Source organism: Oncorhynchus keta, chromosome 24 (assembly GCF_023373465.1).
Source record: "Oncorhynchus keta strain PuntledgeMale-10-30-2019 chromosome 24, Oket_V2, whole genome shotgun sequence".
NCBI lineage: Eukaryota > Metazoa > Chordata > Actinopteri > Salmoniformes > Salmonidae > Oncorhynchus > Oncorhynchus keta.
Window position 1 is genome coordinate 13,804,949 of NC_068444.1, and position 27,995 is coordinate 13,832,943.

At 44.9% G+C, this 27,995-nt stretch overlaps 1 protein-coding gene across 1 annotated transcript in view; it reads right to left on the bottom strand.

Moving 5' to 3' along the window:
• Positions 1-27,995, bottom strand: part of LOC127911381 (ankyrin repeat and fibronectin type-III domain-containing protein 1-like) — a 176,013-nt gene that overhangs the window by 104,409 nt on the left and 43,609 nt on the right. The gene's annotated exons all lie outside the window — the stretch shown is intronic.

Consider the following 27,995-nt stretch of genomic DNA (forward strand, 5'->3'; position numbering starts at 1 on the left):
CCTGTCTCTAGGGGGCCCCGATTTATTTGGTTATTCACTCTCACTCAGATATCATATAAACATGCCATAAGTTATGGCTAGGGTTACAAAGCTACTGGAAACTTACCAAAGTTACCACAAGATTCAGTAATTTTGGTATTTAACATGTTATCTATTTACATTTACATTTAAGTCATTTAGCAGACGCTCTTATCCAGAGCGACTTACAAATTGTATTGTAATTTTGAGAATTTACACTTGAATAACTTTTTTTTTAAAGTATTCATAAATACTATTTATTTGTTATATCTGTGCCAATATTGCCGATGAGTTTCTAGTGAATAGACCACATGTTTAAAAAATAAAATAGCCAAATTAATGTTAAAAAGCATTTAATCAACAATGGCATTAATTTCAATTAAATATGCAAATCTTCCAACTGTCACCAGTTTGTCGCCAAAACATTCATGACAAATACACATGTATATAGTAAAATACACATCAATATGGTAAAATACATAAAAGTGTGTAAAATATATATAGGATATTATGCTGAAACCCTTAGGAAATGTGTTTTTTATAGTGTTGTCAATTAATATTTTATATTAATATCTCTGGCCAGAGATAATTACAGACACCTGTGATTATCTGAAGTACCCATACAGTCCACTAGATGTTTTGTGATAAATTCCACCAGAAACTTGAAAATGACCAAAATTCTGGTAGTTTGCTGGTAAACTTTGAATGTTACCATTAATATACTCTAACTAGTCATGTCAAACATGACATTTGCATGACATTTGCATAAAATAAAAAAAAATTCTCTCTGCCGTCAAGACACTAAAATGTTTTGCACACGAGGTGGTGGGGCCCCCTAACCAAATCTCGCTTAGGGCCCCCAAAAGGCTAGGGTTCACCATGCAAACAGACCAGTCACCTCGGAGTCCATTTGTGATTCATATTATATAAAGTGTCCTCGGGTTTGAAGAAGACATATTAAATAGAATAACATTTATTGATTTCTCATCTCAGCGGTTTAATTGTCTTGAACTCATCATCTCCTGACAAAGTATTTATTCATTACCCTTTCGTCCTCTCTCAATCTCTTTCTCTCTCTGTATTTGTTCAACTTTTTCTATTACATTTCTTATTTTATTCAGGCCAATCTGAGACACCGTCTCCAAGGCTGATCTAAGTGTATGGTTAGAGGGAGAGTCGTGATAGAGTCCTGACTGTGGGTTAAAACCGATGTTAACAACTCGTGCTGTGAAGTTTTTTATTTGATTTATTTCACCTTTATTTAACCAGGTAGGCAAGTTGAGAACAAGTTCTCATTTACAATTGCATACAACGACACAGAGTTACACATGGAGTAAAACAAACATACAGTCAATAATACAGTAGAAAAATAAGTCTATATACAATGTGAGCAAATGAGGTGAGATAAGGGAGGTAAAGGCAAAAAAAGTCCATGGTGGCGATGTAAATACAATATAGCAAGAAAAACACTGGAATGGTAGATTTGCAGTGAAAGAATGTGCAAAGTAGAGATAAAAATAATGGGGTGCAAAGCAGCAAAATAAATAAATAAATACAGTAGGGGGAGAGGTAGTTGTTTGGGCTAAATTATAGATGGGCTATGTACAGGTGCAGTAATCTGTGAGCTGCCCTGACAGCTGGTGCTTAAAGCTAGTGAAGGAGATAAGTGTTTCCAGTTTCAAAGATTTTTGTAGTTCGTTCCAGTCATTGGCAGCAGAGAACTGGAAGGAGAGGCGGCCAAAGGAAGAATGGGTTTTGGGGGTGACCAGTGAGATATACCTTCTGGAGCGCGTGCTACAGTTGGGTGCTGCTATGGTGACCAGTGAGCTGCGATAAGGGGGGACTTTACCTCACAGAGTCTTGTAGATAACCTGGAGCCAGTGGGTTTGGCAACGAGTATGAAGCGAGGGCCAGCCAACGAGAAAGTACAGGTCGCAGTGGTTGGTAGTATACGGGCTTTGGTGACAAAACGGATGGCACTGTGATAGACTGCATCCAATTTATTGAGTAGGGTATTGGAGGCTATTTTGTCGCCGACATCGAGGATCGGTAGGATGGTCAGTTTTACAAGGATATGTTTGGCAGCATGAGTGAAGGATGCTTTGTTGAGAAATAGGAAGCCAATTCTAGATTTAACTTTGGATTGGAGATGTTTGATGTGAGTCTGGAAGGAGAGTTTACAGTCTACACAGACACCTAGGAATTTGTAGTTGTCCACATATTCTAAGTCAGAACCGTCCAGAGTAGTGGTGTTGGACGGGCGGGCAGGTGCAGGCAGCGATCGGTTGAAGAGCATGCATTTACTTTTATTTGTATTTAAGATCAGTTGGAGGCCACGGAAGGAGAGTTGTATGGAATTGAAGCTCGTCTGGAGGGTTGTTAAAACAGTGTCCAAAGAAGGGCCAGAATTATACAGAATGGTGTCGTCTGCGTAGAGGTGGATCAGAGACTCACCAGCAGCAAGAGCGACATCATTGATGTATACAGAGAAGAGAGTCGGTCCGAGTATTGAACACTGAGGCACCCCCATAGAGACTGCCAGAGGCCCGAACAACAGGCCCTCCGATTTGACACACTAAACTCCATCAGAGAAGTAGTTGGTGAACCAGGCGAGACAATCATTTGAGAAACCAAGGCTATCGAGTCTGCCGATGAGGATGTGGTAATTGACAGAGTCGAAAGCCTTGGCCAGGTCAATGAATACGGCTGCACAGTATTGTTTCTTATCGATGGCGGTTAAGATATTGTTTAAGACCTTGAGTGTGGCTGAGGTGCACCCATGACCAGCTCTGAAACCAGATTGCAGAGGTATGGCGGGATTCGAAATGGTCGGTAATTTGTTTGTTGACTTGGCTTTCGAAGACCTTAGAAAGGCAGGGTAGGATAGATATAGGTCTGTAGCAGTTTGGGTCAAGAGTGTCCACCCCTTTGAAGAGGGGGATGACCAGAGCTGCTTTCCAATCTTTGGTAATCTCAGACGACACGAAAGAGAGGTTGAACAGGCTAGAAATTGGAGTTGCAACAATTTCGGCAGATCCTTTGAGAAAGAAAGGGTCCAGATTGTCTAGCCCGGCTGATTTGTAGGGGTCCAGATTTTGCAGCTCTTTCAGAACATCAGCTGACTGGATTTGGGAGAAGGAGGAATGGGGAAGGCTTGGGCGCGTTGCTAGGGGGGTGCAGTGCTGTTGACCAGGATAGAGGGAGCCAGGTGGAAAGCATGGCCAGCCGTAGAAAAATGCTTATTGAAATTCTCAATTATAGTGGATTTATCGGTGGTGACAGTGTTTCCTATCCTCAGGGCGAGCATCCTTCGATGCTAATGCAGAAAGCCATAGGATGTTTTTGTGTTGGTTAAGGGCAGTCAGGTCTGGAGAGAATCAAGGGCTATATCTGTTCCTGGTTATACATTTCTTGAAGGGGGCATGCTTATTTAAGATGGTGAGGAAGGCATTTAAAAATAAAAAAAACAGAAATCCTCTACTAACGGGATGAGATCAATATCCTTCCAGGATACCCCGGCCAGGTCGATTAGAAAGGCCTGCACGCTGAAGTGTTTCAGGGAGCGTTTGATAGGAGTGACGGAGTGCTGAGGAGTGACGGAGTGCTGAGGAGTGACGGAGTGCTGAGGAGTGACGGAGTGCTGAGGAGTGACGGAGTGCTGAGGAGTGACGGACTCCATCCTAGCTGGAGGGGTGCTCTCATCTTATCTACCAACATAGACAGGGCTCTAACTCCTCTAGCTCCACAATGAAATAGGGTGCAGTTCAGGCAGCAGGCTGTTGGCCAGTCTGCCAGATTAGTGGAGTCTGCCACTAGCACAGTCAGTGTAGTCAGCTCAGCTATCCCCATTGAGATCGTGTCTGTGCCTCGACCTAGGTTGGGAAAAAATAAACATGGCGGTGTTCGCCTTAGCAATCTCACTAGGATAAAGACCTCCTCCATTCCTGCCATTATTGAAAGAGATCGTGATACCTCACATCTCAAAATAGGGCTACTTAATGTTAGATCCCTTACTTCAAAGGCAGTTATAGTCAATGAACTAATCACTGATCATAATCTGGATGTGATTGGCCTGACTGAAACATGGCTTAAGCCTGATGAATCTACTGTGTTAAATGAGGCCTCACCTCCTGGTTACACTAGTGACCATATCCCCCGTGCATACCTCAAAGGCGGAGGGGTTGCTAACATTTACGATAGCAAATTTCAATTTACAAAAAAATAAATGACGTTTTCGTCTTTTGAGCTTCTAGTCGTGAAATCTATACAGCCCACTCAATCACTTTTTATAGCTACTGTTTACAGGCCTCCTGGGCCATATCCAGCGTTCCTCATTGAGTTCCTTGAATTCCTATCGGACCTTGTAGTCATAGCAAATAATATTCACATTTTTGGTGACTTTAATATTCACATGGAAAAGTCCACAGACCCACTCCAAAAGGCTTTCGGAGCCATCATCGACTCAGTGGGTTTTGTCCAACATGTCTCTGGACCTACTCACTGTCACAGTCATACTCTGGACCTAGTTTTGTCCCATGGAATAAATGTTGTGGATCTTAATGTTTTTCCTCATAATCTTGAACTATCGGACCACCATTTTATTACGTTTGCAATTGCAACGTATAATCTGCTCAGACCCCAACCAGAGCATCAAAAGTCGTGCTATAAATTCACAGACAACACAAAGATTCCTTGATGCCCTTCCAGACTCCCTCTGCCTACCCAAGGTCGTCAGAGGACAAAAATCAGTTAACCACCTAACTGAGGAACTCAATTTAACCTTGCGCAATACCCTGGATGCAGTTGCACCCCTAAAAACTAAAAACATTTTTCATAAGAAACAAGCTCCCTGGTATACAGAAAATACCCGAGCTCTGAAGCAAGCTTCCAGAAAATTGGAACGGAAATGGCGCCACACCAAACTTGAAGTCTTCCGACTGGCTTGGAAAGACAGCACCGTGCAGTATCGAAGAGCCCTCACTGCTGCTCGATCATCCTATTTTTTGATACTGGCTGCAAAGCTAACTAAAAAGCAACATTCCCCAAGTGAGGATGGCTTTCACTTCAGCAGTAATAAATTCATGAACTTCTTTGAGGAAAAGATCATGATTATTAGAAAGCAAATTATGGACTCCTCTTTAAACCTGCGTATTCCTTCAAAGCTCAGTTGTCCTGAGTCTGCACTACTCTGCCAGGACCTAGGATCAAGAGAGACTCTCAAGTGTTTTAGTACTATATCTCTTTACACAATAATGAAAAGAATCATGGCCTCTAAACCTTCAAGCTGCATAGTGGACCCTATTCCAACTTAACTACTGAAAGAGCTGCTTCCTGTGCTTGGCCCTCCTATGTTGAACAATAAATGGCTCTCTATCCACCGGATGTGTACCAAACTCACTAAAAGTGCCAGTAATAAAGCCTCTCTTGAAACAGCCAAACCTTAACCCAGAAAATATAAAGAACTATCGGCCTATATCGAATTTTCAACATTTTTAGAAAAGGCTGTTGCGCAGCAACTCACTGCCTTCCTGAAGACAAATAATGTATACAAAATACTTCAGTCTGGTTTTATACCCCATCATGAGACTGCACTTGTGAAGGTGGTAAATTACCTTTTAATGGCATCAGACCGAGGCTCTGCATCTGTCCTCGTGCTCCTAGACCTTAGTGCTGCTTTTGATACCATCGATCACCACATTCTTTGGAGAGATTGGAAACCCAAATTGGTCTACACAAACAAGTTCTGGCCTGGTTTAGATCTTATCTGTCGGAAAGATATTAATTTGTCTCTGCGAACGGTTTGTCCTGTGACAAATGAACTGTAAATTTCGGTGTTCCTCAAGGTTCCGTTTTACTGCTATGCAGATGACACACAGCTGTACATTTCAATTAAACATGGTGAAGGCCAAAAATTGCCCTCGCTAGAAGTCTGTGTTTCAGACATAAGGAAGTGGATGGCTGCACACTTTCTACTTTTAAACTCGGACAAAACAGCGATGCTTGTTCTAGGTGCCAAGAAACAAAGAGATCTTCTGTTGAATCTGACAATTAATCTTAATGGTTGTACAGTCGTCTCAAATAAAACTGTGATGGACCTTGATGTTCCTCTGAACCCTGATCTCTCTTTTGAGAGAACATATCAAGACTGTTTCAAGGACAGCTTTTTTCCATCTACGTGACATTGCAAAAATCAGAAACTCAATGCTCCGGATAAAGCACTAAATAAACTTCAGTTAGTGCTAAATACGGCTGCTAGAATCCTGACTAGAACCAAAAAATGTGATCATATTACTCCAGTGCTAGCCTTCCCACACTTGCTTCATGTTAAGGCAAGGGCTCATTTGAAGGTTTTACTGCTAACCTACAAAGCATTACATGGGCTTGCTCCTACCTATCTCTCTAATTTGGTCCTGCCGTACATACCTACACGTACGCTACGGTCAGTAGATTAGTGGGGTTCTGTGTGGTAGAGGAGACCAATCCAATTGGCAAAGTAGATATAGTTATAGTGACCCAAGAAAAATTGTCCGATAGACCTATTCAGATAAGACAGCTAACAGTTAGCGGGCCGCAGATGGGCGTTCAGGTAACATCGCGACGGAGGAGCCAGTTGAATAACTCCCTCGGGCAGATAACGTCGGTAGTCCAGTCCTGAAGGCCCAGTGGGGCTCCGCATTGGTAGTAAAACGGGTCCGGATAGGTGATTGTAGCCCAGGAGTGGCTAGTAAGAAATGTCAGAAATGTAAGAAAAGTAAATGTCACATTGAATTGTCCGTTTTCAGGCTGTTTATCTGGAACAGGCTGATGAAAACAATGCCTGTGTTCCAAATGGCACGCATACGGTTCTGGTCAAACGTAGTGCGCTATATAGGGACATTACAAACATTCTCATTAGGGCTGCGAATTTCCAGAGACCTCACGATAACAATATCGTCACAATAGTTGGGCGGCAGGTAGCCTAGTGGTTAGAGTGTTGGACTAGTAACCGAAAGGTTGCAAGATCAAATCCCTGAGCTTACAAGGTGGGGCTTGTCAGCTCAGGGATTTGATCTTGCAACCTTTTGTGAGGTCTCTTGTCTGTCGTTCTGCTCCTGAACAAGGCAGTTACCCCACTGTTCCGAGGCCGCCATTGAAAATAAGAATTTGTTCTTATCTGACTTGCCTAGTTAAATAAAGGTTAAAAAAATAATTAAAATAAAATAATAAAATCACGATACTTAGGTGCTGTGACAATTTGTGATTTGATACTGTAATTTTATTGCGATTCGATGCTCCAAACATATTGCTCACCATGTCTGAAGGACAAGAGGGACAAGAGAGAGCCATGAGCCATGAGAAAACACATTTTGAACAGTCATGGAAATAAAAGTGTTTAAAAACATTTCAAAAGAAGATGGAGAACAGGCTAGAGAAGAGGAAACACCAGAGTTTTGGCACAGGTACAGCCAACTAGTGCTAGCTAACATTAACGACCTAGCAAAAAAAAATCAATAATATAATTTATTCGTAACAATTATTAGAGAATCGATACTTGGAGTCATAGAATCAATATAATATCGTGATACTCTACTGTATTGATTTTTCCCCATCCCAAAATCTCAAGGTAGAACACAGGGAGTAAAACATGTATGAGTTTCAATCCGTCTGAATGATGGAGTTGATGAAAACTGTCATAGCAGGCTGTGTGATGAAAACTGTCATAGCAGGCTGTGTGATGAAAACTGCCATAGCAGGCTGTGTGATGAAAACTGCCATAGCAGGCTGTGTGATGAAAACTGCCATAGCAGGCTGTGTGATGAAAACTGCCATAGCAGGCTGTGTGATGAAAACTGTCATAGCAGGCTGTGTGATGAAAACTGTCATAGCAGGCTGTGTGATGAAAACTGTCATAGCAGGCTGTGTGATGAAAACTGTCACAGCAGGCTGTGTGATGAAAACTGTCATAGCAGGCTGTGTGATTAAAACTGTCATAGCAGGCTGTGTGATGAAAACTGCCATAGCAGGCTGTGTGATGAAAACTGCCATAGCAGGCTGTGTGATGAAAACTGTCAGAGCAGGCTGTGTGATTAAAACTGCCATAGCAGGCTGTGTGATGAAAACTGTCATAGCAGGCTGTGTGATGAAAACTGTCACAGCAGGCTGTGTGATGAAAATTGTCATAGCAGGCTGTGTGATGAAAACTGTCATAGCAGGCTGTGTGATGAAAACTGTCATAGCAGGCTTGTGATGAAAACTGCCATAGCTGGCTGTGTGATGAAAACTGTCATAGCAGGCTTGTGACGAAAACTGCCATAGCAGGCTTGTGATGAAAACTGTCATAGCAGGCTGTGTGGTGAAAACTGTCATAGCAGGCTTGTCACGAAAACTGCCATAGCAGGCTGTGTGATGAAAACTGCCATAGCAGGCTGCGTGATGAAAACTGTCATAGCAGGCTGTGTGATGAAAACTGCCATAGCAGGCTGTGTGATGAAAACTGTCATAGCAGGCTGTGTGATGAAAACTGTCATAGCAGGCTGTGTGATGAAAACTGCCATAGCAGTCTGTGTGATGAAAACTGTCACAGCAGGCTGTGTGATGAAAACTGTAATAGCAGGCGGTGTGAAAAACTGCCATAGCAGGCTGTGTGATGAAAACTGTCACAGCAGGCTGTGTGATGAAAAAATGTCATAGCAGGCTGTGTGATGAAAAATGTCATTGCAGGCTGTGTGATGAAAACTGTCATAGCAGGCTGTGTGATGAAAACTGCCATAGCAGGCTGTGTGATGAAAACTGCCATAGCAGGCTGTGTGATGAAAACTGTCAGAGCAGGCTGTGTGATGAAAACTGCCATAGCAGGCTGTGTGATGAAAACTGTCATAGCAGGCTGTGTGATGAAAACTGTCACAGCAGGCTGTGTGATGAAAATTGTCATAGCAGGCTGTGTGATGAAAACTGTCATAGCAGGCTGTGTGATGAAAACTGTCATAGCAGGCTTGTGATGAAAACTGCCATAGCTGGCTGTGTGATGAAAACTGTCATAGCAGGCTTGTGACAAAAACTGCCATAGCTGGCTGTGTGATGAAAACTGTCATAGCAGGCTGTGTGATGAAAACTGTCATAGCAGGCTTGTCACGAAAACTGCCATAGCAGGCTGTGTGATGAAAACTGCCATAGCAGGCTGCGTGATGAAAACTGCCATAGCAGGCTGTGTGATGAAAACTGTCATAGCAGGCTGTGTGATGAAAACTGCCATAGCAGGCTGTGTGATGAAAACTGTCACAGCAGGCTGTGTGATGAAAACTGTCACAGCAGGCTGTGTGATGAAAACTGTCATAGCAGGCTGTGTGATGAAAACTGTCACAGCAGGCTTGAAAAACTGCCATAGCAGGCTGTGTGATGAAAACTGTCATAGCAGGCTGTGTGATGAAAACTGTCATAGTAGGCTGTGTGATGAAAACTGTCATAGCAGGCTAGTGACGAAAACTGCCATAGCAGGCTGTGTGATGAAAACTGTCATAGCAGGCTGTGTGATGAAAACTGCCATAGCAGGCTGTGTGATGAAAACTGCCATAGCAGGCTCTGTGATGAAAACTGTCAGAGCAGGCTGTGTGATGAAAACTGTCATAGCAGGCTGTGTGATGAAAACTGCCATAGCAGGCTTGTGATGGAAACTACCATAGCAGGCTGTGTGATGAAAACTGTCATAGCAGGCTGTGTGATGAAAACTGTCATAGCAGGCTGTGTGATGAAAACTACCATAGCAGGCTGTGTGATGAAAACTGTCACAGCAGGCTGTGTGATGAAAAATGTCATAGCAGGCTGTGTGATGAAAACTGTCATAGCAGGCTGTGTGATGAAAACTGTCACAGCAGGCTTGTGACGAAAACTGCCATAGCAGGCTGTGTGATGAAAACTGTCATAGCAGGCTGTGTGATGAAAACTGTCATAGTAGGCTGTGTGATGAAAACTGTCATAGCAGGCTAGTGACGAAAACTGCCATAGCAGGCTGTGTGATGAAAACTGCCATAGCAGGCTGTGTGATGAAAACTGCCATAGCAGGCTTGTGATGAAAACTGTCATAGCAGGCTGTGTGATGAAAACTGTCATAGCAGGCTGTGTGATGAAAACTGCCATAGCAGGCTTGTGATGAAAACTGTCATAGCAGGCTGTGTGATGAAAACTGTCATAGCAGGCTGTGTGATGAAACCTGCCATAGCAGGCTGCGTGATGAGAACTGTCATAGCAGGCTGTGTGATGAAAACTGTCATAGCAGGCTGTGTGATGAAACCTGCCATAGCAGGCTGCGTGATGAGAACTGTCATAGCAGGCTGTGTGATGAAAACTGCCATAGCAGGCTTGTGATGAAAACTGTCATAGCAGGCTGTGTGATGAAAACTGCCATAGCAGGCTTGTGATGAAAACTGTCATAGCAGGCTGTGTGATGAAAACTGCCATAGCAGGCTGTGTGATGAAAACTGCCATAGCAGGCTGTGTGATGAAAACTGTCATAGCAGGCTGTGATGAAAACTGCCATAGCAGGCTTGTGATGAAAACTGCCATAGCAGGCTTGTGATGAAAACTGTCATAGCAGGCTGTGTGATGAAAACTGTCATAGCAGGCTGTGTGATGAAAACTGCCATAGCAGGCTATGTGATGAAAACTGCCATAGCAGGCTGTGTGATGAAAACTGCCATAGCAGGCTGTGTGATGAAAACTGTCATAGCAGGCTAGTGACGAAAACTGTCATAGCAGGCTGTGTGATGAAAACTGCCATAGCAGGCTGCGTGATGAAAACTGTCATAGCAGGCTGTGTGATGAAAACTGCCATAGCAGGCTGTGTGATGAAAACTGTCATAGCAGGCTGTGTGATGAAAACTGTCATAGCAGGCTGTGTGATGAAAACTGCCATAGCAGGCTGCGTGATGAGAACTGTCATAGCAGGCTGCGTGATGAAAACTGTCATAGCAGGCTGTGTGATGAAAACTGCCATAGCAGGCTGTGTGATGAAAACTGTCATAGCAGGCTGCGTGATGAAAACTGCCATAGCAGGCTGTGTGATGAAAACTGCCATAGCAGGCTGTGTGATGAAAACTGTCATAGCAGGCTGTGTGATGAAAACTGTCATAGCAGGCTAGTGACGAAAACTGTCATAGCAGGCTGTGTGATGAAAACTGTCATAGCAGGCTAGTGACGAAAACTGTCATAGCAGGCTGTGTGATGAAAACTGCCATAGCAGGCTATGTGATGAAAACTGCCATAGCAGGCTGTGTGATGAAAACTGCCATAGCAGGCTGTGTGATGAAAACTGTCATAGCAGGCTAGTGACGAAAACTGCCATAGCAGGCTGTGTGATGAAAACTGCCATAGCAGGCTGTGTGATGAAAACTGTCATAGCAGGCTGTGTGATGAAAACTGTAATAGCAGGCTGTGTGATGAAAACTGTCATAGCAGGCTGTGTGATGAAAACTGCCATAGCAGGCTGCGTGATGAGAACTGTCATAGCAGGCTGCGTGATGAAAACTGTCATAGCAGGCTTGTCACGAAAACTGTCATAGCAGGCTGTGTGATGAAAACTGCCATAGCAGGCTGCGTGATGAAAACTGCCATAGCAGGCTGTGTGATGAAAACTGCCATAGCAGGCTGTGTGATGAAAACTGTCATAGCAGGCTGTGTGATGAAAACTGTCATAGCAGGCTAGTGACGAAAACTGTCATAGCAGGCTGTGTGATGAAAACTGTCATAGCAGGCTAGTGACGAAAACTGTCATAGCAGGCTGTGTGATGAAAACTGTCACAGCAGGCTGTGTGATGAAAACTGTCAGAGCAAGCTGTGTGATGAAAACTGTCATAGCAGGCTGTGTGATGAAAACTGCCATAGCAGGATGTGTGATGAAAACTGCCATAGCAGGCTGTGTGATGAAAACTGCCATAGCAGGCTCTGTGATGAAAACTATCATAGCAGGCTGTGTGATGAAAACTGACATAGCAGGCTGTGTGATGAAAACTGTCATAGCAGGCTGTGTGATGAAAACTGTCATAGCAGGCTGTGTGATGAAAACTGTCATAGCAGGCTAGTGACGAAAACTGCCATAGCAGGCTGTGTGATGAAAACTGTCATAGCAGGCTGTGTGATGAAAACTGCCATAGCAGGCTGTGTGATGAAAACTGTCATAGCAGGCTGTGTGATGAAAACTGTCAGAGCAGGCTGTGTGATGAAAACTGTCATAGCAGGCTGTGTGATGAAAACTGCCATAGCAGGCTTGTGATGGAAACTGCCATAGCAGGCTGTGTGATGAAAACTGCCATAGCAGGCTGTGTGATGAAAACTGCCATAGCAGGCTGTGTGATGAAAACTGTCATAGCAGGCTGTGTGATGAAAACTGCCATAGCAGGCTGTGTGATGAAAACTGTCACAGCAGGCTGTGTGATGAAAACTGTCATAGCAGGCTGTGTGATGAAAACTGTCATAGCAGGCTGTGTGATGAAAACTGTCATAGCAGGCTGTGTGATGAAAACTGTCATAGCAGGCTGTGTGATGAAAACTGTCACAGCAGGCTGTGTGATGAAAACTGTAATAGCAGGCTGGTGTGATGAAAACTGCCATAGCAGGCTGTGTGATGAAAAATGTCATTGCAGGCTGTGTGATGAAAACTGTCATAGCAGGCTGTGTGATGAAAACTGCCATAGCAGGCTGTGTGATGAAAACTGCCATAGCAGGCTGTGTGATGAAAACTGTCAGAGCAGGCTGTGTGATGAAAACTGCCATAGCAGGCTGTGTGATGAAAACTGTCATAGCAGGCTGTGTGATGAAAACTGTCACAGCAGGCTGTGTGATGAAAATTGTCATAGCAGGCTGTGTGATGAAAACTGTCATAGCAGGCTGTGTGATGAAAACTGTCATAGCAGGCTTGTGACGTGCCATAGCTGGCTGTGTGATGAAAACTGTCATAGCAGGCTTGTGATGAAAACTGCCATAGCTGGCTGTGTGATGAAAACTGTCATAGCAGGCTGTGTGATGAAAACTGTCATAGCAGGCTTGTCACGAAAACTGCCATAGCAGGCTGTGTGATGAAAACTGCCATAGCAGGCTGCGTGATGAAAACTGCCATAGCAGGCTGTGTGATGAAAACTGTCATAGCAGGCTGTGTGATGAAAACTGCCATAGCAGGCTGTGTGATGAAAACTGTCATAGCAGGCTGTGTGATGAAAACTGTCACAGCAGGCTGTGTGATGAAAACTGTCATAGCAGGCTGTGTGATGAAAACTGTCACAGCAGGCTTGTGACGAAAACTGCCATAGCAGGCTGTGTGATGAAAACTGTCATAGCAGGCTGTGTGATGAAAACTGTCATAGTAGGCTGTGTGATGAAAACTGTCATAGCAGGCTAGTGACGAAAACTGCCATAGCAGGCTGTGTGATGAAAACTGTCATAGCAGGCTGTGTGATGAAAACTGCCATAGCAGGCTGTGTGATGAAAACTGCCATAGCAGGCTCTGTGATGAAAACTGTCAGAGCAGGCTGTGTGATGAAAACTGTCATAGCAGGCTGTGTGATGAAAACTGCCATAGCAGGCTTGTGATGGAAACTACCATAGCAGGCTGTGTGATGAAAACTGTCACAGCAGGCTGTGTGATGAAAAATGTCATAGCAGGCTGTGTGATGAAAACTGTCATAGCAGGCTGTGTGATGAAAACTGTCACAGCAGGCTGTGTGATGAAAAAATGTCATAGCAGGCTGTGTGATGAAAACTGTCATAGCAGGCTGTGTGATGAAAACTGTCACAGCAGGCTTGTGACGAAAACTGCCATAGCAGGCTGTGTGATGAAAACTGTCATAGCAGGCTGTGTGATGAAAACTGTCATAGTAGGCTGTGTGAAAAACTGTCATAGCAGGCTAGTGACGAAAACTGCCATAGCAGGCTGTGTGATGAAAACTGCCATAGCAGGCTGTGTGATGAAAACTGCCATAGCAGGCTGTGTGATGAAAACTGTCAGAGCAGGCTGTGTGATGAAAACTGTCATAGCAGGCTGTGTGATGAAAACTGCCATAGCAGGCTTGTGATGGAAACTGCCATAGCAGGCTGTGTGATGAAAACTGCCATAGCAGGCTGTGTGATGAAACCTGCCATAGCAGGCTGCGTGATGAGAACTGTCATAGCAGGCTGTGTGATGAAAACTGTCATAGCAGGCTGTGTGATGAAACCTGCCATAGCAGGCTGCGTGATGAGAACTGTCATAGCAGGCTGTGTGATGAAAACTGCCATAGCAGGCTGTGTGATGAGAAATGCCATAGCAGGCTGTGTGATGAAAACTGCCATAGCAGGCTTGTGATGAAAACTGTCATAGCAGGCTGTGTGATGAAAACTGCCATAGCAGGCTGTGTGATGAAAACTGCCATAGCAGGCTGTGTGATGAAAACTGTCATAGCAGGCTGTGATGAAAACTGCCATAGCAGGCTTGTGATGAAAACTGCCATAGCAGGCTTGTGATGAAAACTGTCATAGCAGGCTGTGTGATGAAAACTGTCATAGCAGGCTGTGTGATGAAAACTGCCATAGCAGGCTATGTGATGAAAACTGCCATAGCAGGCTGTGTGATGAAAACTGCCATAGCAGGCTGTGTGATGAAAACTGTCATAGCAGGCTAGTGACGAAAACTGTCATAGCAGGCTGTGTGATGAAAACTGCCATAGCAGGCTGCGTGATGAAAACTGTCATAGCAGGCTGTGTGATGAAAACTGCCATAGCAGGCTGTGTGATGAAAACTGTCATAGCAGGCTGTGTGATGAAAACTGTCATAGCAGGCTGTGTGATGAAAACTGCCATAGCAGGCTGCGTGATGAGAACTGATAGCAGGCTGCATGATGAAAACTGTCATAGCAGGCTTGTCACGTGTCATAGCAGGCTGTGTGATGAAAACTGCCATAGCAGGCTGCGTGATGAAAACTGCCATAGCAGGCTGTGTGATGAAAACTGCCATAGCAGGCTGTGTGATGAAAACTGTCATAGCAGGCTGTGTGATGAAAACTGTCATAGCAGGCTAGTGACGAAAACTGTCATAGCAGGCTGTGTGATGAAAACTGTCATAGCAGGCTAGTGACGAAAACTGTCATAGCAGGCTGTGTGATGAAAACTGCCATAGCAGGCTATGTGATGAAAACTGCCATAGCAGGCTGTGTGATGAAAACTGCCATAGCAGGCTGTGTGATGAAAACTGTCATAGCAGGCTAGTGACGAAAACTGCCATAGCAGGCTGTGTGATGAAAACTGCCATAGCAGGCTGTGTGATGAAAACTGTCATAGCAGGCTGTGTGATGAAAACTGCCATAGCAGGCTGTGTGATGAAAACTGTCATAGCAGGCTGTGTGATGAAAACTGCCATAGCAGGCTGCGTGATGAGAACTGTCATAGCAGGCTGCGTGATGAAAACTGTCATAGCAGGCTTGTCACTGTCATAGCAGGCTGTGTGATGAAAACTGCCATAGCAGGCTGCGTGATGAAAACTGCCATAGCAGGCTGTGTGATGAAAACTGCCATAGCAGGCTGTGTGATGAAAACTGTCATAGCAGGCTGTGTAATGAAAACTGTCATAGCAGGCTAGTGACGAAAACTGTCATAGCAGGCTGTGTGATGAAAACTGTCATAGCAGGCTAGTGACGAAAACTGTCATAGCAGGCTGTGTGATGAAAACTGTCACAGCAGGCTGTGTGATGAAAACTGTCAGAGCAAGCTGTGTGATGAAAACTGTCATAGCAGGCTGTGTGATGAAAACTGCCATAGCAGGATGTGTGATGAAAACTGCCATAGCAGGCTGTGTGATGAAAACTGCCATAGCAGGCTCTGTGATGAAAACTATCATAGCAGGCTGTGTGATGAAAACTGACATAGCAGGCTGTGTGATGAAAACTGTCATAGCAGGCTGTGTGATGAAAACTGTCATAGCAGGCTGTGTGATGAAAACTGTCATAGCAGGCTAGTGACGAAAACTGCCATAGCAGGCTGTGTGATGAAAACTGTCATAGCAGGCTGTGTGATGAAAACTGCCATAGCAGGCTGTGTGATGAAAACTGTCATAGCAGGCTGTGTGATGAAAACTGTCAGAGCAGGCTGTGTGATGAAAACTGTCATAGCAGGCTGTGTGATGAAAACTGCCATAGCAGGCTTGTGATGGAAACTGCCATAGGCTGTGTGATGAAAACTGCCATAGCAGGCTGTGTGATGAAAACTGCCATAGCAGGCTGTGTGATGAAAACTGTCATAGCAGGCTGTGTGATGAAAACTGCCATAGCAGGCTGTGTGATGAAAACTGTCATAGCAGGCTGTGTGATGAAAACTGTAATAGCAGGCGGTGTGATGAAAACTGCCATAGCAGGCTGTGTGATGAAAACTGTCACAGCAGGCTGTGTGATGAAAAATGTCATAGCAGGCTGTGTGATGAAAACTGTCATAGCAGGCTGTGTGATGAAAACTGTCACAGCAGGCTTGTGACGAAAACTGCCATAGCAGGCTGTGTGATGAAAACTGTCATAGCAGGCTGTGTGATGAAAACTGTCATAGTAGGCTGTGTGATGAAAACTGTCATAGCAGGCTAGTGACGAAAACTGCCATAGCAGGCTGTGTGATGAAAACTGTCATAGCAGGCTGTGTGATGAAAACTGCCATAGCAGGCTGTGTGATGAAAACTGCCATAGCAGGCTCTGTGATGAAAACTGTCAGAGCAGGCTGTGTGATGAAAACTGTCATAGCAGGCTGTGTGATGAAAACTGCCATAGCAGGCTTGTGATGGAAACTGCCATAGCAGGCTGTGTGATGAAAACTGCCATAGCAGGCTGTGTGATGAAACCTGCCATAGCAGGCTGCGTGATGAGAACTGTCATAGCAGGCTGTGTGATGAAAACTGTCATAGCAGGCTGTGTGATGAAAACTGCCATAACAGGCTGCGTGATGAAAACTGTCATAGCAGGCTGTGTGATGAAAACTGCCATAGCAGGCTGTGTGATGAAAACTGTCATAGCAGGCTGTGTGATGAAAACTGTCATAGCAGGCTAGTGACGAAAACTGTCACAGCAGGCTGTGTGATGAAAACTGCCATAACAGGCTGCGTGATGAAAACTGTCATAGCAGGCTGTGTGATGAAAACTGCCATAGCAGGCTGTGTGATGAAAACTGTCATAGCAGGCTGTGTGATGAAAACTGTCATAGCAGGCTAGTGACGAAAACTGTCATAGCAGGCTGTGTGATGAAAACTGTCATAGCAGGCTAGTGATGAAAACTGTCATAGCAGGCTGTGTGATGAAAACTGTCACAGCAGGCTGTGTGATGAAAACTGTCAGAGCAGGCTGTGTGATGAAAACTGTCATAGCAGGCTGTGTGATGAAAACTGCCATAGCAGGATGTGTGATGAAAACTGCCATAGCAGGCTGTGTGATGAAAACTGTCATAGCAGGCTGTGTGATGAAAACTGACATAGCAGGCTGTGTGATGAAAACTGTCATAGCAGGCTGTGTGATGAAAACTGTCATAGCAGGCTGTGTGATGAAAACTGTCATAGCAGGCTGTGTGATGAAAACTGTCATAGCAGGCTGTGTGATGAAAACTGTCATAGCAGGCTAGTGACGAAAACTGCCATAGCAGGCTGTGTGATGAAAACTGTCATAACAGGCTGTGTGATGAAAACTGCCATAGCAGGCTGTGTGATGAAAACTGTCATAGCAGGCTGTGTGATGAAAACTGTCAGAGCAGGCTGTGTGATGAAACTGTCATAGCAGGCTGTGTGATGAAAACTGAAATGGAAACTGCCATAGCAGGCTGTGTGATGAAAACTGCCATAGCAGGCTCTGTGATGAAACCTGCCATAGCAGGCTGCGTGAAGAACTGTCATAGCAGGCTGTGTGATGAAAACTGTCATAGCAGGCTGTGTGATGAAAACTGCCAAGCAGGCTGTGTGATGAGAACTGTCATAGCAGGCTGTGTGATGAAAACTGCCATAGCAGGCTGTGTGATGAAACTGCCATAGCAGGCTGTGTGATGAAAACTGCCATAGCAGGCTTGTGATGAAAACTGTCATAGCAGGCTGTGTGATGAAAACTGTCATAGCAGGCTAGTGACGAAAACTGTCATAGCAGGCTGTGTGATGAAAACTGTCATAGCAGGCTAATGAAAACTGTCATAGCAGGCTGTGTGATGAAAACTGTCACAGCAGGCTGTGTGATGAAAACTGTCAGAGCAGGCTGTGTGATGAAAACTGTCATAGCAGGCTGTGTGATGAAAACTGCCATAGCAGGCTGTGTGATGAAAACTGCCATAGCAGGCTGTGTGATGAAAACTGTCATAGCAGGCTGTGTGATGAAAACTGACATAGCAGGCTGTGTGATGAAAACTGTCATAGCAGGCTGTGTGATGAAAACTGTCATAGCAGGCTGTGTGATGAAAACTGTCATAGCAGGCTGTGTGATGAAAACTGCCATAGCAGGCTGTGTGATGAAAACTGTCATAGCAGGCTAGTGACGAAAACTGCCATAGCAGGCTGTGTGATGAAAACTGTCATAACAGGCTGTGTGATGAAAACTGCCATAGCAGGCTGTGTGATGAGAACTCCCATAGCAGGCTGTGTGATGAAAACTGTCAGAGCAGGCTGTGTGATGAAACTGTAATAGCAGGCTGTGTGATGAAAACTGCCATAGCAGGCTTGTGATGGAAACTGCCATAGCAGGCTGTGTGATGAAAACTGCCATAGCAGGCTGTGTGATGAAACCTGCCATAGCAGGCTGCGTGATGAGAACTGTCATAGCAGGCTGTGTGATGAAAACTGTCATAGCAGGCTAGTGACAAAACTGGCAGGCTGTGTGATGAAAACTGTCACAGCAGGCTGTGTGATGAAAACTGACAGAGCAGGCTGTGTGATGAAAACTGTCATAGCAGGCTGTGTGATGAAAACTGCCATAGCAGGATGTGTGATGAAAACTGCCATAGCAGGCTGTGTGATGAAAACTGTCATAGCAGGCTGTGTGATGAAAACTGACATAGCAGGCTGTGTGATGAAAACTGTCATAGCAGGCTGTGTGATGAAAACTGTCATAGCAGGCTGTGTGATGAAAACTGTCATAGCAGGCTGTGTGATGAAAACTGCCATAGCAGGCTGTGTGATGAAAACTGTCATAGCAGGCTAGTGACGAAAACTGCCATAGCAGGCTGTGTGATGAAAACTGTCATAACAGGCTGTGTGATGAAAACTGCCATAGCAGGCTGTGTGATGAGAACTGCCATAGCAGGCTGTGTGATGAAAACTGTCAGAGCAGGCTGTGTGATGAAACTGTAATAGCAGGCTGTGTGATGAAAACTGCCATAGCAGGCTTGTGATGGAAACTGCCATAGCAGGCTGTGTGATGAAAACTGCCATAGCAGGCTGTGTGATGAAACCTGCCATAGCAGGCTGCGTGATGAGAACTGTCATAGCAGGCTGTGTGATGAAAACTGTCATAGCAGGCTGTGTGATGAAAACTGCCATAGCAGGCTGCGTGATGAGAACTGTCATAGCAGGCTGTGTGATGAAAACTGCCATAGCAGGCTGTGTGATGAGAACTGCCATAGCAGGCTGTGTGATGAAAACTGCCATAGCAGGCTTGTGATGAAAACTGTCATAGCAGGCTAGTGACGAAAACTGTCATAGCAGGCTGTGTGATGAAAACTGCCATAGCAGGCTGCGTGATGAAAACTGTCATAGCAGGCTGTGTGATGAAAACTGCCATAGCAGGCTAGTGACGAAAACTGTCATTGCAGGCTGTGTGATGAAAACTGTCACAGCAGGCTGTGTGATGAAAACTGTCATAGCAGGCTGTGTGATGAAAACTGCCATAGCAGGCTGTGTGATGAAAACTGTCACAGCAGGCTAGTGACGAAAACTGTCATAGCAGGCTGTGTGATGAAAACTGCCATAGCAGGCTGCGTGATGAGAACTGTCATAGCAGGCTGTGTGATGAAAACTGCCATAGCAGCCTGTGTGATGAAAACTGCCATAGCAGGCTGTGTGATGAAAACTGCCATAGCAGGCTGTGTGATGAAAACTGCCATAGCAGGCTTGTGATGAAAACTGCCATAGCAGGCTGTGTGATGAAACCTGCCATAGCAAGCTGCGTGATGAGAACTGTCATAGCAGGCTGTGTGATGAAAACTGTCATAGCAGTCTGTGTGATGAAAACTGTCACAGCAGGCTTTGTGATGAAAACTGACATAGCAGGCTTTGTGATGAAAACTGCCGTAGCAGGCTGTGTGATGAAAATTGCCATAGCAGGCTTTGTGATGAAAACTGACATAGCAGGCTTTGTGATGAAAACTGCCGTAGCAGGCTTTGTGATGAAAACTGTCATAGCAGGCTGTGTGATGAAAACTACCATAGCAGGCTTGTCATGAAAACTGTCATAGCAGGCTGTGTGATGAAAACTGTCATAGCAGGCTGTGTGATGAAAACTGTCATAGCAGGCTTGTGATGAAAACTGCCATAGCAGGCTTGTGATGAAAACTGCCATAGCAGGCTGTGTGATGAAAACTACCATAGCAGGCTTGTCATGAAAACTGTCATAGCAGGCTGTGTGATGAAAACTGTCATAGCAGGCTGTGTGATGAAAACTGTCATAGCAGGCTTGTGATGAAAACTGCCATAGCAGGCTGTGTGATGAAAACTGCCAAAAGGCTGTGACCTGCCATAGCAGGCTTGTGATGAAAACTGCCAAGCAGGCTGTGTGATGAAAACTGCCATAGCAGGCTGTGTGATGAAAACTGCCATAGCAGGCTTGTGATGAAAACTGTCATAGCAGGCTGCTGATGAGAACTGTCATAGCAGGCTGTGTGAAAAACTGCCATAGCAGGCTGTGTGATGAAAACTGTCATAGCAGGCTGTGTGATGAAAACTGCCATAGCAGGCTGTGTGATGAAAACTGCCATAGCAGGCTGTGTGATGAAAACTGCATAGGGCTTGATGAAAACTGTCATAGCAGGCTGTGTGATGAAAACTGTCATAGCAGGCTTGTGATGAAAACTGCCATAGCAGGCTGTGTGATGAAAACTGCCATAGCAGGCTGTGTGATGAAAACTGTCATAGCAGGCTGTGTGATGAAAACTGTCACAGCAGGCTGTGTGATGAAAACAGCAGTATGTGTGATGAAAACTGCCATAGCAGGCTTGTGATGAAAACTGTCATAGCAGGCTGTGTGATGAAAACTGTCATAGCAGGCTGTGTGATGAAAACTGTCATAGCAGTATGTGTGATGAAAACTGTCATAGCAGGCTTTGTGATGAAAACTGTCATAGCAGGCTGTGTGATGAAAACTACCATAGCAGGCTTGTGATGAAAACTGCCATAGCAGGCTTGTGATGAAAACTGCCGTAGCAGGCTTTGTGGTGAAAACTGCCATAGCAGGCTGTGTGATGAAAACTGCCATAGCAGGCTTTGTGATGAAAACTGTCATAGCAGGCTGTGTGATGAAAACTGTCATAGCAGGCTGTGTGATGTAAACTGCTGTAGCAGGCTTGTGGTGAAAACTGCCATAGCAGGCTGTGTGATGAAAACTGCCATAGCAGGCTGTGTGATGAAAACTGCCATAGCAGGCTTGTGATGAAAACTGTCATAGCAGGCTGTGTGATGAAAACTGCCATAGCAGGCTTTGTGGTGAAAACTGCCATAGCAGGCTGTGTGATGAAAACTGCCATAGCAGGCTTTGTGATGAAAACTGTCATAGCAGGCTGTGTGATGAAAACTGTCATAGCAGGCTGTGTGATGTAAACTGCTGTAGCAGGCTTTGTGGTGAAAACTGCCATAGCAGGCTGTGTGATGAAAACTGCCATAGCAGGCTTTGTGATGAAAACTGCCATAGCAGGCTTGTCATGAAAACTGTCATAGTAGGCTGTGTGATGAAAACTGTCATAGAAGGCTTTGTGATGAAAACTGTCATAGCAGGCTGAAAACTGCCATAGCAGTCTTGTGATGAAAACTGCCATAGCAGGCTGTGTGATGAAAACTGCCATAGCAGGCTGTGTGATGAAACTGCCATAGCAGGCTGCGTGATGAGAACTGTCATAGCAGGCTTTGTGATGAAAACTGTCATAGCAGGCTGTGTGATGAAAACTGTCATAGCAGTATGTGTGATGAAAACTGCCAAAGACTGTGTGATGAAAACTGCCATAGCAGGCTTTGTGATGAAAACTGCCATAGCAGGCTTTGTGATGAAAACTGTCATAGCAGGCTGCGTGATGAAAACTACCATAGCAGGCTTGTCATGAAAACTGTCATAGCAGGCTGTGTGATGAAAACTGTCATAGCAGGCTGTGTGATGAAAACTGTCATAGCAGGCTTGTGATGAAAACTGCCATAGCAGGCTTGTGATGAAAACTGCCATAGCAGGCTGTGTGATGAAAACTACCATAGCAGGCTTGTCATGAAAACTGTCATAGCAGGCTGTGTGATGAAAACTGTCACAGCAGGCTGTGTGATGAAAACTGTCATAGCAGGCTTGTGATGAAAACTGCCATAGCAGGCTGTGTGATGAAAACTGCCAAAGCAGGCTTGTGACGAAAACTGCCATAGCAGGCTTGTGATGAAAACTGCCATAGCAGGCTGTGTGATGAAAACTGCCATAGCAGGCTGTGTGATGAAAACTGCCATAGCAGGCTGTGTGATGAAAACTGCCATAGCAGGCTGTGTGATGAAAACTGCCATAGCAGGCTGTGTGATGAAACCTGCCATAGCAGGCTGCGTGATGAGAACTGACATAGCAGGCTGTGTGATGAAAACTGTCATAGCAGGCTGTGTGATGAAAACTGTCATGTCATAGCAGGACTGTGTGATGAAAACTGCCATAGCAGGCTTTGTGATGAAAACTGCCATAGCAGGCTTTGTGATGAAAACTGCCATAGCAGGCTGTGTGATGAAAACTACCATAGCAGGCTTGTCATGAAAACTGTCATAGCAGGCTTGTGATGAAAACTGCCATAGCAGGCTTGTGATGAAAACTGCCATAGCAGGCTTGTGATGAAAACTGCCATAGCAGGCTGTGTGATGAAAACTACCATAGCAGGCTTGTCATGAAAACTGTCATAGTAGGCTGTGTGATGAAAACTGTCATAGCAGGCTGTGTGATGAAAACTGTCATAGCAGGCTTGTGATGAAAACTGCCATAGCAGGCTTGTGATGAAAACTGCCATAGCAGGCTGTGTGATGAAAACTTCCATTGCAGGCTGTGTGATGAAAACTGCCATAGCAGGCTTGTGATGAAAACTGTCATAGCAGGCTTTGTGATGAAAACTGCCATAGCAGGCTTTGTGATGAAAACTGCCATAGCAGGCTGTGTGATGAAAACTGTCATAGCAGGCTGTGTGATGAAAACTGTCATAGCAGGCTTGTGATGAAAACTGCCATAGCAGGCTTGTGATGAAAACTGCCATAGCAGGCTGTGTGATGAAAACTGCCATAGCAGGCTTGTGATGAAAACTGCCATAGCAGGCTTGTGATGAAAACTGCCATAGCAGGCTGTGTGATGAAATTTGCCATAGCAGGCTTGTGATGAAAACTGTCATAGCAGGCTGTGTGATGAAACCTGCCATAGCAGGCTGCGTGATGAGAACTGTCATAGCAGGCTGTGTGATGAAAACTGTCATAGCAGGCTGTGTGATGAAAACTGCCATAGCAGACTTTGTGATGAAAACTGCCATAGCAGGCTTTGTGATGAAAACTGTCATAGCAGGCTGTGTGATGAAAACTACCATAGCAGGCTTGTCATGAAAACTGCCATAGCAGGCTGTGTGATGAAAACTGTCATAGCAGGCTGTGTGATGAAAACTGTATAGCAGGCTTGTGATGAAAACTGCCATAGCAGGCTGTGTGATGAAAACTACCATAGCAGGCTTGTCATGAAAACTGTCATAGCAGGCTGTGTGATGAAAACTGTCACAGCAGGCTGTGTGATGAAAACTGTCATAGCGGGCTTGTGATGAAAACTGCCATAGCAGGCTTGTGATGAAAACTGCCATAGCAGGCTGTGTGATGAAAACTACCATAGAAAAAACTGTCATAGTAGGCTGTGTGATGAAAACTGTCATAGCAGGCTGTGTGATGAAAACTGTCATAGCAGGCTTGTGATGAAAACTGCCATAGCAGGCTGTGTGATGAAAACTGCCAAAGCAGGCTTGTGACGAAAACTGCCATAGCAGGCTTGTGATGAAAACTGCCATAGCAGGCTGTGTGATGAAAACTGCCATAGCAGGCTGTGTGATGAAAACTGCCATAGCAGGCTTGTGATGAAAACTGTCATAGCAGGCTGTGTGATGAAAACTGCCATAGCAGGCTGTGTGATGAAACCTGCCATAGCAGGCTGCGTGATGAGAACTGTCATAGCAGGCTGTGTGATGAAAACTGTCATAGCAGGCTGTGTGATGAAAACTGTCATAGCAGTATGTGTGATGAAAACTGCCATAGCAGACTGTGTGATGAAAACTGCCATAGCAGGCTTTGTGATGAAAACTGCCATAGCAGGCTTTGTGATGAAAACTGTCATAGCAGGCTGTGTGATGAAAACTACCATAGCAGGCTTGTCATGAAAACTGTCATAGCAGGCTGTGTGATGAAAACTGTCATAGCAGGCTGTGTGATGAAAACTGTCATAGCAGGCTTGTGATGAAAACTGCCATAGCAGGCTTGTGATGAAAACTGCCATAGCAGGCTGTGTGATGAAAACTACCATAGCAGGCTTGTCATGAAAACTGTCATAGTAGGCTGTGTGATGAAAACTGTCATAGCAGGCTTGTGATGAAAACTGCCATAGCAGGCTTGTGATGAAAACTGCCATAGCAGGCTGTGTGATGAAAACTGCCATAGCAGGCTGTGTGATGAAAACTGCCATAGCAGGCTTGTGATGAAAACTGTCATAGCAGGCTGTGTGGTGAAAACTGTCATAGCAGGCTTTGTGATGAAAACTGCCATAGCAGGCTGTGTGATGAAAACTGTCATAGCAGGCTGTGTGATGAAAACTGTCATAGCAGGCTTGTGATGAAAACTGCCATAGCAGGCTTGATGAAAACTGCCATAGCAGGCTGTGTGATGAAAACTACCATAGCAGGCTTGTCATGAAAACTGTCATAGTAGGCTGTGTGATGAAAACTGTCATAGCAGGCTTGTGATGAAAACTGCCATAGCAGGCTTGTGATGAAAACTGCCATAGCAGGCTGTGTGATGAAAACTGCCATAGCAGGCTGTGTGATGAAAACTGCCATAGCAGGCTTGTGATGAAAACTGTCATAGCAGGCTGTGTGGTGAAAACTGTCATAGCAGGCTTTGTGATGAAAACTGCCATAGCAGGCTGTGTGATGAAAACTGTCATAGCAGGCTGTGTGATGAAAACTGTCATAGCAGGCTTGTGATGAAAACTGCCATAGCAGGCTTGTGATGAAAACTGCCATAGCAGGCTGTGTGATGAAAACTGCCATAGCAGGCTTGTGATGAAAACTGCCATAGCAGGCTTGTGATGAAAACTGCCATAGCAGGCTGTGTGATGAAAACTGCCATAGCAGGCTTGTGATGAAAACTGTCATAGCAGGCTGCCATGCAGGCTGCGTGATGAAAACTGTCATAGCAGGCTGTGTGATGAAAACTGTCATAGCAGGCTGTGTGATGAAAACTGTCATAGCAGTCTGTGTGATGAAAACTGCCATAGCAGACTGTGTGATGAAAACTGCCATAGCAGACTGTGTGATGAAAACTGCCATAGCAGACTTTGTGATGAAAACTACCATAGCAGGCTTGTCATGAAAACTGTCATAGTAGGCTGTGTGATGAAAACTGTCATAGCAGGCTTTGTGATGAAAACTGTCATAGCAGGCTGTGTGATGAAGACTACCATAGCAGGCTTGTCATGAAAACTTTCATAGCAGGCTGTGTGATGAAAACTGTCATAGCAGGCTGTGTGATGAAAACTGTCATAGCAGGCTTGTGATGAAAACTGCCATAGCAGGCTTGTGATGAAAACTGCCATAGCAGGCTGTGTGATGAAAACTACCATAGCAGGCTTGTCATGAAAACTGTCATAGTAGGCTGTGTGATGAAAACTGTCATAGCAGGCTGTGTGATGAAAACTGTCATAGCAGGCTTGTGATGAAAACTGCCATAGCAGGCTGTGTGATGAAAACTGCCATAGCAGGCTGTGTGATGAGAACTGTCATAGCAGGCTGTGTGATGAAAACTGTCATAGCAGTCTGTGTGATGAAAACTGTCACAGCAGGCTTTGTGATGAAAACTGACATAGCAGGCTTTGTGATGAAAACTGCCGTAGCAGGCTTTGTGATGAAAACTGTCATAGCAGGCTGTGTGATGAAAACTACCATAGCAGGCTTGTCATGAAAACTGTCATAGCAGGCTGTGTGATGAAAACTGTCATAGCAGGCTGTGTGATGAAAACTGTCATAGCAGGCTTGTGATGAAAACTGCCATAGCAGGCTTGTGATGAAAACTGCCATAGCAGGCTGTGTGATGAAAACTACCATAGCAGGCTTGTCATGAAAACTGTCATAGTAGGCTGTGTGATGAAAACTGTCATAGCAGGCTTGTGATGAAAACTGCCATAGCAGGCTTGTGATGAAAACTGCCATAGCAGGCTGTGTGATGAAAACTGCCATAGCAGGCTGTGTGATGAAAACTGCCATAGCAGGCTTGTGATGAAAACTGTCATAGCAGGCTGTGTGGTGAAAACTGTCATAGCAGGCTTTGTGATGAAAACTGCCATAGCAGGCTGTGTGATGAAAACTGTCATAGCAGGCTGTGTGATGAAAACTGTCATAGCAGGCTTGTGATGAAAACTGCCATAGCAGGCTTGTGATGAAAACTGCCATAGCAGGCTGTGTGATGAAAACTGCCATAGCAGGCTTGTGATGAAAACTGCCATAGCAGGCTTGTGATGAAAACTGCCATAGCAGGCTGTGTGATGAAATTTGCCATAGCAGGCTTGTGATGAAAACTGTCATAGCAGGCTGTGTGATGAAACCTGCCATAGCAGGCTGCGTGATGAGAACTGTCATAGCAGGCTGTGTGATGAAAACTGTCATAGCAGGCTGTGTGATGAAAACTGTCATAGCAGTCTGTGTGATGAAAACTGCCATAGCAGACTGTGTGATGAAAACTGCCATAGCAGACTGTGTGATGAAAACTGCCATAGCAGACTTTGTGATGAAAACTGCCATAGCAGGCTTTGTGATGAAAACTGTCATAGCAGGCTTGTGATGAAAACTGCCATAGCAGGCTTGTGATGAAAACTGCCATAGCAGGCTGTGTGATGAAAACTACCATAGCAGGCTTGTCATGAAAACTGTCATAGCAGGCTGTGTGATGAAAACTGTCACAGCAGGCTGTGTGATGAAAACTGTCATAGCGGGCTTGTGATGAAAACTGCCATAGCAGGCTTGTGATGAAAACTGCCATAGCAGGCTGTGTGATGAAAACTACCATAGCAGGCTTGTCATGAAAACTGTCATAGTAGGCTGTGTGATGAAAACTGTCATAGCAGGCTGTGTGATGAAAACTGTCATAGCAGGCTTGTGATGAAAACTGCCATAGCAGGCTGTGTGATGAAAACTGCCAAAGCAGGCTTGTGACGAAAACTGCCATAGCAGGCTTGTGATGAAAACTGCCATAGCAGGCTGTGTGATGAAAACTGCCATAGCAGGCTGTGTGATGAAAACTGCCGTAGCAGGCTGCGTGATGAGAACTGTCATAGCAGGCTGTGTGATGTAAACTGTCATAGCAGGCTGTGTGATGAAAACTGTCATAGCAGTATGTGTGATGAAAACTGCCATAGCAGACTGTGTGATGAAAACTGCCATAGCAGGCTTTGTGATGAAAACTGTCATAGCAGGCTGTGTGATGAAGACTACCATAGCAGGCTTGTCATGAAAACTTTCATAGCAGGCTGTGTGATGAAAACTGTCATAGCAGGCTGTGTGATGAAAACTGTCATAGCAGGCTT